General features: G+C 43.9%; 1 protein-coding gene across 4 annotated transcripts in view; it reads left to right on the top strand.

The window, feature by feature from the left end:
- Window positions 1–1,289: 1,289 nt before the first annotated feature.
- Window positions 1,290–12,465, top strand: part of LOC135414046 (very long chain fatty acid elongase 4-like) — a 52,806-nt gene continuing 41,630 nt past the window's right edge. For 3 of the 4 annotated variants that reach the window (XM_064654300.1, XM_064654299.1, XM_064654297.1), the window contains exon 1: window positions 1,290–12,096. The gene's annotated coding sequence lies outside the window, so the exon portion shown is untranslated. The remainder of the gene's footprint in view (window positions 12,097–12,465) is intronic. The other variant, XM_064654298.1, reaches the window with a different exon arrangement.

The raw sequence follows: 12,465 nt of genomic DNA, 5'->3' as shown, positions 1-12,465 counted from the left end.
GGAAATGACCTGGTCTAGTGGAAGGTTTCCCTGCCCACAGTAGGGGGCTTGGAACTAAGTGATCTTTAAGGTCCCTTCCAAACCAAGCCATTCTATGATTCTATGATTTATCTCTGCTTATCAGACAGGAGAGGAAGTATCTGCACTGTTGAAAACTGTCAGGTAGAGTAAAAAAGAACTTGCTCATCCTTTCATACACTCGTGGATTGCTTTCTTTTGGCTTTCCTTGTTACACTTCTCAGTATTGCCCAGGGGATGTGTGAGTTGTATCATTTTGGTACAAACAGCACCAACATTTCTCAAACATTCCTTCTCATGATCCACGGTGAAATTCTAGTGATCTCCAGCCACAAGCTTGGAAAACATCACTCTTTGTGGTACCTGTACTCACACACCCATTTGGAGCTATATTTGAAAACAAATTCAATGTCTTCAGTTGCTGTCCAATGAGATGAAATCCAGTCCCCTAGTGGAAATCACATCATGGCTAGGCTTCACGAACGAAGATTTGGGAAGGCTCTATCCACATTTGTTGCAGGCACGCTGGTGGCTTATGAGGCCAATACGCGACAGACATATCCGATTGCAAAAGGCACAGCAGAAAGACTCCTTAGATGGTGTATTCTGCAATACACGGTTCTTTCTGCGTTGCCTTTTTTCCGCGAGGGTGATCCTGCGTGTGTTCTCAAAGGCATCAGCCACGTTATAGATGGTGTGTCTCCAGGCCTCCCGATTTGAGGCCAGAGTGGACCAGTTATGTTGATCAATATGGCCAAGGTTGAGATGTTGTTTCAGGGAGTCCTTGTATCTTTTCTTTGGGGCTCCTCTCTTGCGGCAGCCGGTGGCAAGTTCAACATAAAGCAGGATCTTAGGGAGGCAGTGGTTGGTCCTTCATCCTTGAGACGTGCCTTGCCCAGCCCAGCTGTGTTCTCAGCAACATGGCCTCAATACTTGTGATAGCTGCTTGCTCTAGAACAGATGTGTTGGTCACATAGTCTGACCAGTGGATGTTTAGGATTGTACGGAGGCAGCGTTGATGGAAGCGTTCTAAGAGACGCAGGTGGTGGCGGTAGATGACCCATGATTCGGAGCCATATAAGAGAGTAGACAGCACAATGGCTTTGTAAACACTGATCTTGGTGCTTTTCTTCAAGTGTTTATTACGCCATACTCTTTTGTGGAGTTTTCCAAAAGCACTGTATGCCTTTGCTAATCTGTTGTCTATCTCTCCGTCGATCTTACCATCTGAGGAGATGAGGCTACCGAGGTAATTAAACTGTTGGACATACAGTTAATGAAATCTGTGGGAAAAGGGAAAACTTCTACCATACTATTAAGTAGTACCTGGTTATGACAAGAAAAACCCTTAATTTATCCCAGTAGTCCAATTGCAGAGCATCCTAAGGGAGCCCTCATAGCTGTCTACAACTTCCTCATGAGGGGAAAAGGAGGAGCAGGCACTGATCTCTTCTCTGTGGTGACCAGTGACAGGACCTGAGGGAATGGCTGGAGCTGTGTCAGGGCAGGGTTAGGTTGGATACTGAGAAAAGGTTCTTCCCTCAGAGGGTAGCTGGGCACTGAACAGGCTCCCCAGGGCAGTGGTCAGGGTCCCAAACCAGACAGAGCTCAAGGAGTGTTTGGACACTCTCAGGCACATGGTGGAGTTCTTGGAGTGTCCTGTGCAGGGCCAGGAGTTGGACTTGATGATCCTCGTGGGTCCCTTCACACTCAGGATACTCTATATTGCTAAGTCAACTCATGCCAACTTTTTGAACGGACTGTTTGTGCAGTAGACACAGCTGTTAAGTTCCCAGGTGCAAAAGAAGAGTCTGCGATGACTGGGATGTGAATAAAGACTCATGGCTACATGGCAAAAAAATGTTCAGTTAATAAAATAACTAGCATCAGTCCCTAGTCCACAACTGAGCCCTGGCATCCATGGCTGACTGGCAGATGGCTCAGAGGGAATGAAGGTTTGCCTGAGATCTACATGATATCTCTGATAATGCATTAAACTGATGTATAAGGGACCTGAGAGAAGTGATTCTCTGACAATGCTGAGGGGTGGGTTATTCTATAAATTTGGACCACAACTGGTCTATCCCCTGTGTGACAGAGCAGTGCTTTTCACAGGGATAGAAGGGATAGAAACCTTCTTGCCACGTGCTGCTGAGTGAACTTTCAGGCTGTCTCACCAGCTTCCCAGGATATGACTGCAAGCACTCAGATGTGACATTCGGCCCTTCTCTCATCACCTTTGACTGTGGCAGCTGTTTTTTTGACTGGGATGTTACTCCTGGGGCTGGGCAGGTGAGGCTGTGAAATCCTGAACTGAACACATTTAAAAGCAGGGTGGGAGAGACCTTCTGATGAATTATGTTGAGGGCTATTCTGGCACTGCACAAACCAACCTGGCGATTACTTGTGCTGGCACTTACTAGAGTCCTAAATGCATATCTTTGGATATGCTTTTGCAAGGAGCAGCAGGAAAACCTTAAATGTATGCTTCTGCCTTACCTACTTAGTATAGAGATGGAACTACCTTCCTGAGGCTCAGCATATTATTCTAATTTGAGTTCACAGTCTCTTCAGTCTTAAAAAAACCCATGAGCCAAGTGGACATTTTTTTTGCAAAAGAAGGCCCTTTTTCTTCTGTCTGCTTTCTTTATGTCATTAGTTTGGGCACTGCTAGGTATACAGTCATTATATCATGTTTTAATTGTCTAAATCTCCTCATGACAGAAAGTCATTTGAAAGGCTTCCTTGATCTGTTAAAGGACAATTGAAGACAAATTGAACACCATCCGTTTTTTTTTTACAAAAAAAGAGACACAGTATGTTGGCTCCATAGTCAAAAGCAGACTTTCATTCCAATGGCAGTGCCTGCTCTGTATTCTGTTGTATCTCCTGTGGCAGAGATCAACCTTTTCCTCTCCGAGGTGTAGTTAGTTGACTTCTAGCTAGGAGAACACTCTATATTAGGAGTGTTTTTCCTATACTGGGATGCAGAAGATTTTGTCTTAAAGCCCCGTAAGGGCAAAAAGGACAAAACCACCAACCCAGGAGCCTGTACAATCCCCAGTGGATCAATTCCAAAATTCTTACAGTAATTAAGATAAGAAGGAAGGATGAAGTATATTGCAACTTGGAAGTGCAGTGAGCTACCAAAGCAGTATTGCTAGTCCACATCCTCCCTCAGGGTTTGGCCTAAAGCCTGGAAGTGTGACAAGACCTGTGCCTATAGGGTAGGTTGGGTTGCCCTAGTAGGTAATGCTATTGCAGGAACATGGAAACCAGGAGGTTTCCCCCTGCTGCAAGATGCAGCAGGAAGACTGGGAATTCCTGTATGTTACTCTGGCTAATTTGCTGTCACCTTTACCAGGGCTGCACTAGCCAGCAGCAGCAGTATTATTAATGATGCCTCCCATGGACATATTGTCCTTATATGAAGATCTCTAAGCATATGTAAACAGTAATTAAGCCTCTTAACACCTCAGGGAGTTCCAGAGGGTTCACATCAGTTACTTTTATGATGCAGCTCTGCAGCTGTTTGACTGCACATGGCCCTGCTAGTTACTGACTGCGGAGTCTGCTAGAACTGGACTCACAACCCCATCCTTTTTCTGCAATAAATGGAGGGGGAGTAGCACTTTCTCTCCACTCTCTTTTCATGGAATCACAGGATGGTTTGGGTTGGAAGGGACCTTAAAGATCCTCTTATTCCAAGTCAGGAAAACTTTCCACTAGACCAGGATGCTCAGAGCCCTGTCCAACCTGGCCTTGGACACTTGAACACAATCATTGCTTCGAGAGCAACATATAAAATCCAGCCAAAGTTCTCTGCAGTGGGGAAGTCACCCCTCTTTCAGTGTGAATGAAGGCACACTGCCTCAGTAAAGATTCCATGTCACTGTGCCTTTTGTTCTGATTTACCTTAACTCAAGGCAAAGTCTTCTGTTTCACACGGGCCATGCATAGACAGAGATTCAGGATGGACCATGATAAAACTGAATCTTTTTTGCCATTGTAAATGTAAGGCAATTTCAGGGAGGTTTTTGCTGTTCTCCAAACAGTAATTGCATCAGAAGGACAGAGATCAGAACATTCTGTACTACCTATTGGCTACACAATTCACCATTAGAAATTGGAAAGTCGAACTGCTCATTTTCTGGCTCCTATAAATATCTGCTCTATTTGGCTTCCAGATCACTGGGAGCAGATGTACCAGATCATTAAGGGAGCAAAGAGGATTTTGCATCCTCAATTTTTATTGCTACCATAAATACTTTGGTAGTCACTGCATGGGGAATCAGACTCTGCAGAGCTTGCAATCTGCATGTTAGGCACGATCAAGTGCTTTGCAGACATGGGCAGGATAAAGGCAGGAGTAGGCAAAATGGGAATAAAAAGTAAAGTGGTAAGAGTTCATCACATCCTGGTTTGGCAGCTGCCTGCTGACCACAACATGTCAGGGATTTTCAGGCATAATAAGAATGAAAGATTTGATGATGAGGAGTGAGACAGTAGGCTTACTAATTTCTATGGGGAGGTTTCTCCAGGTGTAGGGCTGAAGCAGAAGGGGATGGGAGCATGGTACCATCACAGAGAGACTTAGTTGAGACTAATTTAGCAGGGACATCTTTGCAGAGGGGAGATGACATGGGTATCTGCCAGGTGAACAAGAAGAGGGAGAGATGTCTTAGACTTTCAGAATCGCCATGAGGCTCACAGATGCTGGTGTGATAATGAAGAGCATCTGATTGTAAAACCCAGATAGACATCATTTTCTTTTAACAGCAGCATTTCAGTTACAAGAGCATCCTCTTTCCTGTGGTGGGAGCCCCAGTCATTTGCAGGTGGCCTGCACAACATCTGTGTACCATTTATATCTCTCTTCAGCTTCTGAAGTAAAGTCTGGTTTGATGGGCCTGCTTGATCAGCTGGGTGCACAGAGTGGAGGAACATCAGAAGGTAGGGGAGAGGCAAAGGAAGAGAGAATCCCTTCTCCAGTGGCAGTGGATGTTCAGTGGCAAGTTCTAGTATGTACTTTCCCTTCTGCAGGAACAGCTGGTCGGAATCAATTTCTCAGTCCAATGCTGTTGGTGGGTTTGTGTGGGAGTGAAATGGAAGAGGAAAATTCTCAAAAGGACTGAAGCATTCAAGTATTACCAAGAGAGTTTTATAAAGACTTCCCTTGATTTCAGATGGGAAAACAAGAGGCAGGGATCAGCATTTCAGATCAAACACTGTAGTCTCATTATGTGGATGCTTCACTAGTTGTATCAGGAATTAAATGTGTGTTCTGCCCATGGCTCAGGCATATTGGAAATGCTATGAGGTCTGGGTTTGGAGATCCATATGCTGCTTATACCAGAGGCCTTGGACAATCTGGTTCATTCTGTGTTCTTTGTAGAGCTCTAGGACTAGAACAATTTTCCTGGAATCCCTTGGATTGGGATTTCTCCCTCCACTTTTGTTGCCCTGATTCACAATTCATCCTCAGTGACTCCTTCTATAGCAAACTGAGAGAGAGGTGCAAGTCCAGGGGACACCTCTTTTCTAAGATTGACATTTTGAGTTATGGCAGATAAGTAGGTTACTAGAGCATACTGTTTCTCTCTCCAACCACTCCTGGGTCCTGGAGTAACCAGAACTGAGCATGTAAAGCTTGGTGAGATAACCCCCAACCTAATGTCTAAATCATCACCTTCTTTTTCTTTTGGCTTCTCATATCTGGCCAAGATTTTAGCATAAAAACCTCTTTGCTGCCACCATGCCTAAGGGCTGCAGGTTTTTTTAATAAGAGGCTGTTATTACCCAACTGGTCAAGACATATTTTTGGGCTCATTCCCAGGAAGTTTTTGAATGATGTTTGGGATCAACATGAAGTCACTTCTCCTTGCCAGTCACAGTGCAGCCTTGAAACAATACTGATTCAAGACATGTTGAATGGAGACTAGATTTAGAGATGAAAGCCAAAGGTTTCTGAATTCTCTAGGCTTAGGAGATTTTTGGGAATTCATTTTGGGAGACAGGGCTGCTTCAGGCTCCTACACAAAAGCATACAATGAGAGAAGATCCTTACCTCAAAGAACTGCTCAAGTAAGTAGGCAAGACTAAAAAGAGGTGGGTATAGAAGCAAAGAGGACTCAATTCAGATGCCTATACATAGGTAGGTATCTAGGGCCACTGGAGATGCCTTAAGATAGCTCTGAGATCCATGTGGAGCTCACAGATATGGCACAGAACTTGCAGGAATCCTTGGACTACCAGAACAGCGGGAGGTCAGGTGAGATGCCTTAGGGTATCCTGAATGTCCATAGGTTCCTATGTGTGGGCAGCTGGATCAGTCCTTAGAACTCCTCTAAGCATTGTAGAAGTTAATTAGATGTAGACAACCAAATTTAGGTGTCTTGTAAGATGTTCACACTTGAAATGACTTGCCCAAGGTCACAAAGATAACAGCCTCAGAGCCAGAATCTGGTTTGCACCCAAGTGGGTGGAATTCGCTGGATTTGGCTCTCCACTAACTACAGGTCACCTTCACCTCACTCCTGTGAGAGAGGCAAGATTTCCTTCTGCTTTATAAGTCTGGAAAATGAGGCATGGGAAGGCTGAGTGACGTTTTTGAGACCTCAGAGTAAACTTAGTATGTCATATGCAGAAGAAAAATCTATGCTGGTAAAATTAACATTCTGGTTTTTAGGACCATAATTTACACAAGAACTGCTGTAATCTTCCAGTCCTATACATAGAGACAGGCTGCTCAGTACCTGTGCCAGATCTTTCTTCCTGTGATCTGTTCTGAACCTTCCAAGGTCTGTGCAATTGGTTGCATGATGCATAAGTGAGGCAATCGAGAAAGAGAATCCCTGTGCCAGAAGGAGCTTCTTCCTTCAACTGCTTCACTGTGCATCTTAAGGACTTCTGTTTGCTTTAAATAGATGTGAATTTGGACTTTTTCATGTACAAGAGCTTTGTGGTCTAGACCCAAAATAGTTTGGTTAGGTTTTCAGAGGGTTTTAGTGATGGTTGATTGTCACCTGAAATCACTGTATTTCTCCAGAAACACATACAAGCTGGTAATTGCATATTAGCAAAACAAGTGTAGTAATTCAGTTATTATTCTGCAGGTAATTCTATTGCTGTTAAAACATCTATTATTGTGTTATCCTTTGTTGAGAGACTGCTCATAAAACCAACTCTCATTTGTTTCTGTTGTTGGCAATTAAAAGTTGATGTGATTGTTGAAATGAAGTAGGGGGAGATCACATGAACCTCTCTTGACAAATGTCCTCATGAAAATGTCATTCCAGAAGTTCAGAGCTTTCTCTGGAGGACAGTCTTGCCAAGGAACAAGGTACTGTTGCGTCTGCTGGTAGTGTTGACAATCTGATCCTGCCCTTGAACTTCTCATGACTAGGAAGTACATTATCCCATAAGTGGCTGTAGACCTTGTTTAGCAAGAGTGCAGATGTAGATATGAGCTGAATAAGAGATTTGTGTGTTTTTTACCTTCCTTCCTGTCCTGTGGCATCCACAGCTCTGGCATTTACATCTTGTTGAAGCCAGTTTCATACAGAGTTTAAATTACTAGTAATTTTAAATATCTGCATATCAATATGAATATCTGCATGCATAAAACAGTTGAGAGGTTTGGTTCAGTTAAATTGCATAGGAAGGGAATTCAATGACAGGTATTCCAAGGGCCAGGTATATACCAGTTTTAGAAGGTAGCAGGACACTTCAAATCTTTAGATATGTGCTGGTAGTTAAGGTTGTGGTGCCTTGACTAGTTAGATGTTCTTGTTGCTTGTTGGTGTTTGGTGTTGTATACACATGCTTTACACCTTTGTAGCACTGTGGGAAAAACATAAATGGGATGTCAGGTCTGAGACTGTCCTGCCCTGTGGGACTTGGCCTGGATTAAGTGGATAACTGAAATAATAACATACTAATGGGTTAAAGATTGAAAAAGTAAAAAATGATGTCTTAAATTTGCTGTAACAGCTTGATTAACAGCAAGAAGCCGTTCTCATTTTTCAAGTAATTTTATTTGTATTAGATGAAACTTTTTAGGTGGGTAAGGAATTTTGATTGATGAGAGTTAATTTGCTGACAGCTACAAAGAGCATTGCTACAAGAGATGAGGTTTTGGACTTCAGATGTGTGCCACAGTACATCTTCTTTGTATGAAGTGGAGGTAGGAATAGCAAAGCCCACAGGCTGGTCACATTGATTAGAGGGATGAAGCCCCTCTCCTATGAGGAAAGGTTGAGAGAAGAGAAGGCTCTGCTGTGATCTAATTGTGGCCTTCCAGTACATGAAGGGAACCCACAGTAAAGATAGAGAGAGACTACAAGGGCCTGGAGTGACAGGACAAGAGGCAATGGCTTCAAACTGATGAACAGCAGGTTTAGATTGGATATTGGGAAGAAATTCTTCCCTATGAGGGTGGTGAGGCCCTGGCACAGGTTGCCCAGAGAAGCTGTGGCTGCCCCATCCCTGGAAGTGTCCAAGGCCAGGTTGGATGGGGCTCTGAGCAACCTGGGATAGTGGGAGGTGTCCCTGCCCATGGCAGGGGGTTGGAACGAGATGATCTTTAAACTCCCTTCCAATCCAGGCCATTCCATGATTCTATAATCTGCTAAGTCTCTGCTGTGGTGTTGAGAGTATCACCACACTATCAGCAAAAAGTTCTTCCCCCAGAGGATGGTTGGGCACTGAACAGGGCAGTGGTCACAGCACCAAGGCTGACAGAGCTCAAGGAGCATTTGGACAACACTCTCAAGCACATGGTGGGATCTTTAGGCTATCCTGCACAGGGCCAGGAGTTGGGCTTGATGATCCTTCTGTATCCTTTCCAACTCAGTATATTCTATGACTATGATTCTATGACGTAGCCTGGATATCCAGATGAGCTTGGCCCCCTCCTCCTTGTCTTTCTCAAGTATTGAAGCAGGTCTGTTTTGCTAATTTGTGCTCTCAGTATAGTTTTGATTGAAAGCAACAGCAAACACAGGACTAAATAGCAAAAATTGTATTGTCTAGAAGCCCTCAGAATTGTTTTACTGTTAGTATTTTTTATTGATAATGATTTTGTGGCAAACACCTCTAACATATGCAGGACTTAGGCAGGTTTTAAATTAGCTAAAATATGCCAACTTTTAAATCTCTGATGGAGTTTTCTGAGCTATCATATACTGTGCACAACAGAGTTGCTTACTATGGTGGCTGTAATCCATGTTCCTGCAGTTCCCTTTTTCTTGACTAGTCACTGAATGAAAAACCCAATTCACTCTGGCATTCAGAGCTCCCCTAATACTATTCCAGTGAAGGAGCAATGCTTTTTTTTTTTTTTTCTTTTCTATTGAGTTTTTGCTGAAACTGAAAGCCCTGAAGCTTTTATGTGTGGTCCCTACAGAGCTGACCTCACAGTTGTACTGTCATTCATCAAAGGACACCCATTCCTAGACTGTAAAAGTACCATGTTCCTGATGTCATCTCTCCATGTGCCAGCCAGGCTAGTGAACATCTGCAACAGCACCACCGGGAACACTTCAGGAACAGGACAGGTTTTAAAATATAAAATATGCTTCATAGTATTTTTAAAAAAAGAAAATCCAGTTTACGTGAACAATAAAATACTTTGTCCCAAATGAAACTGGTGAAAATTCACTTCAGCTGATTTTTTTTTTCACCAGGGTAAAAAAGAAGTTTGATGGAGAAGTTTGTGTCTGTAATTCTGAGTCTAATACATCAATATAAATAGCTCAGCAAACATTACTTGAAGTTACCAGATAGATATACTAAAATACAGTCCCATCTACACATAACAGATAGAAAAGGCTGGTCTGATTTATTACTTTCTCTGATTTGCACGGATAAATCACTGAATCTTTTTAAGGACTGGGCCACAAACACTATAGAAATGAAACCTGTTGGTTCATGAACAATTAAAAAACTTCAACTTTTTAGGAAGCTCAGCAAAAAAAAAAAAAGTGTGTAAAATTCACCATCACTGTCTCCCTGAACCTGAATCAACAAAACCCTGGATCAACAATATGATACCAAAGGTCAGACAAATCTTTTCCTTAACTGGATTGCCCTTCTGACCCTGAAAATTCAAAACCCTCACCCTAAATCACCTTTCCCAAAAGTATCTATTTAAATTCTTTCATAGTTTCCACATATCATGGAAATAGAGTAATTGTCCAGCACCATCAACAGGTGATGTGTTTCAAGGAAAAACTACCACCCCATGATATGCCTAATTCCCAAAGCTGCTTTCAAAAGCTAATCTTTGGTGTTTTGCCCTTCAGAAATGCTTGTGATGTATCTGATGACAGGCCCATGGTACAAGAAATGGGGTTACCCTCGGGTTTTTTGGGGAGTTCTGCTAATAAAATGTGCTCACTGGGAAAATAAAGGATATATCCACACCCTAGGGTCAGGTTCCCCCCAGGTGACCAAGCTTGGTGACCCATCACTTGGCTTTGAGCTCTTTCTTGGTGGGTGGGGGTTGGGTTCCAGGGCGCTGGTTCTGCCTTTGGAACCTCCACTCCCATCTCCATGGGACTGAGTCACAGACACTGCACTCGCTGACTGGACCTGCTCCTGGCTGTGGCTCTCTGCATTTTCCCTTGATATGGTTGCTGGAGATCACAGGGGGGCATACCTGGTGTCACTGTCAAAACCCTCAAAATATTTTTCTGTATTTTTAAAAACAATAAAGGTTTCCCTGTACCTTTAAAAACAGTAAATGTGACTCCCCTATGGGCCTAGGCAGGATATGAGGGGATGACTCCAGCTGAGTTTTCTCTGCCTCCCCTGAGTGAGCGAGTGAGTGAGTGAGTGAGTGTTCCCACTGTTCTCTGCTCCCTCATTTGGTGGTTTCCACATATTTTGAGCACACAAAAGGCTTGTTGACAGCCCCTTGTGATGGGCTGAAGGAGTGCTCCAAACAGACCAGTTTCCAGGCATGATCCCTCATTTTTACTGCTTGCAAAGCTGTCATGGCCTGAAGAAACCTGCAGAAGAAATGCTGGCCTGGTTCCCACTTGGCCAGGCTCCCAAGCGTGACACTAAAGGTCAGTTGTTCCCTCCTGTGGAATCCCATTCCTCTTCTGCATTCTATTCCCTCCTTTTACCAGTCTCCTAATCTGAGAGATCATGTGGGGAGAGGCAAGAGAGGGTGGGGGAGGAGTGTGTGATGTAACCTCTGCTCTGGCAAAGTTACGAGACAACACCACAGTGCCCGCAGCTCACGGTGGGATTTTGGTGGCTACCGCTGGGACACTTAAATAAGAGGCAGGAAGATCCATGCCCAGGAGGTATGAAGATCTACCACAGCTGTGTGGAACCCAACAGCTGATGTACTCACCTTGCTTGTGGAGAAGAAAGCTGAGCACAGTGTCTGCAGCTCCTTGGTTTGCTGCCTCTACATGCACCCGGAGTGAGGCGACCAGTGGCTACATCCCGAGGACACCCCTGAGGAAAGGGATGCTCAGAGCCAGCTGCACTGCTGGGGTGAGTCTGTCCCTTCTTCCTGGGTTTTCCCGACTGTTTGGGAGGGAGGGAAAGGAAGTGGAGTGAGCTGGAATGTGTATGGATTGTTTGAGGGCATTTAACCGAATGAAATCCCTGCTGGATTGACTCTGTGCCAGCTGATAATCACCGAGTAATCTCAGTGCTGGCAGATTCTGCTCGGATTACAAGGGCATGTGTCTGTGTGTCAGGAGGTGTATGAGACCTGCTGGGCATCACGGGGGGTGTGTCAGGGAAACCAAAAAGGGGTTTGACTGCAATGATTGGCTGCAGGAGAGAAATTTGGGCAAGTCTGTCACCTGTGCATGCAGGAGCACATTACAGTCAAGGGAGGAAGTCAAGGGAGAAAATGTGCTTTTCTCAATACCAGCAAGAGATGAGACTGGGAGGAACTGGTCCTGTGTATTTGCTAATGAAGAGAACTGGATCAGATAACATGATCTGTTAAAGTAACTGCAGTAAAGTGTTTTCTAGGTGAACTTCCAAGTGCCATTGAAAATGTCTCCCTGCTAAAGGAAAGAAGGGAAGAGGAGGAGCATCATTATATATGTAAGTATTCTCCTTTAATATAATATATTGTAGAATATATACAAGATAAAACAAAGTTAGCGTACAAACTGGATCTCAGAAAGCCAAAGAACAAACATAGCTCTTTTAACACCTCTGGAGTTGCAGCAGTACTGAATTAATCCCTAACTGCCTTCTAGCGTTGGGAATATCCAAAAATGCCTGCAGAAAGAAGGATGCAGTGATGCCACCTGGTGTTATGTCCTCATGTGGAAGTTGTGACCATAATGCTTTACACAAAATATTGTGTGACTGATTTCCCAGCACGGTACATGAAGCTCCTGGCTCTGGTAGTTCACATGCAGCTACTCAGAGTACTTTCTAGAGGTGAAACCTCAACAAAATATCAAA

The sequence above is a fragment of the Pseudopipra pipra genome, chromosome 5, assembly GCF_036250125.1.
Source record: "Pseudopipra pipra isolate bDixPip1 chromosome 5, bDixPip1.hap1, whole genome shotgun sequence".
In the NCBI taxonomy this organism is placed as follows: domain Eukaryota; kingdom Metazoa; phylum Chordata; class Aves; order Passeriformes; family Pipridae; genus Pseudopipra; species Pseudopipra pipra.
This window is presented reverse-complemented; position numbering and strand designations above follow the sequence as displayed.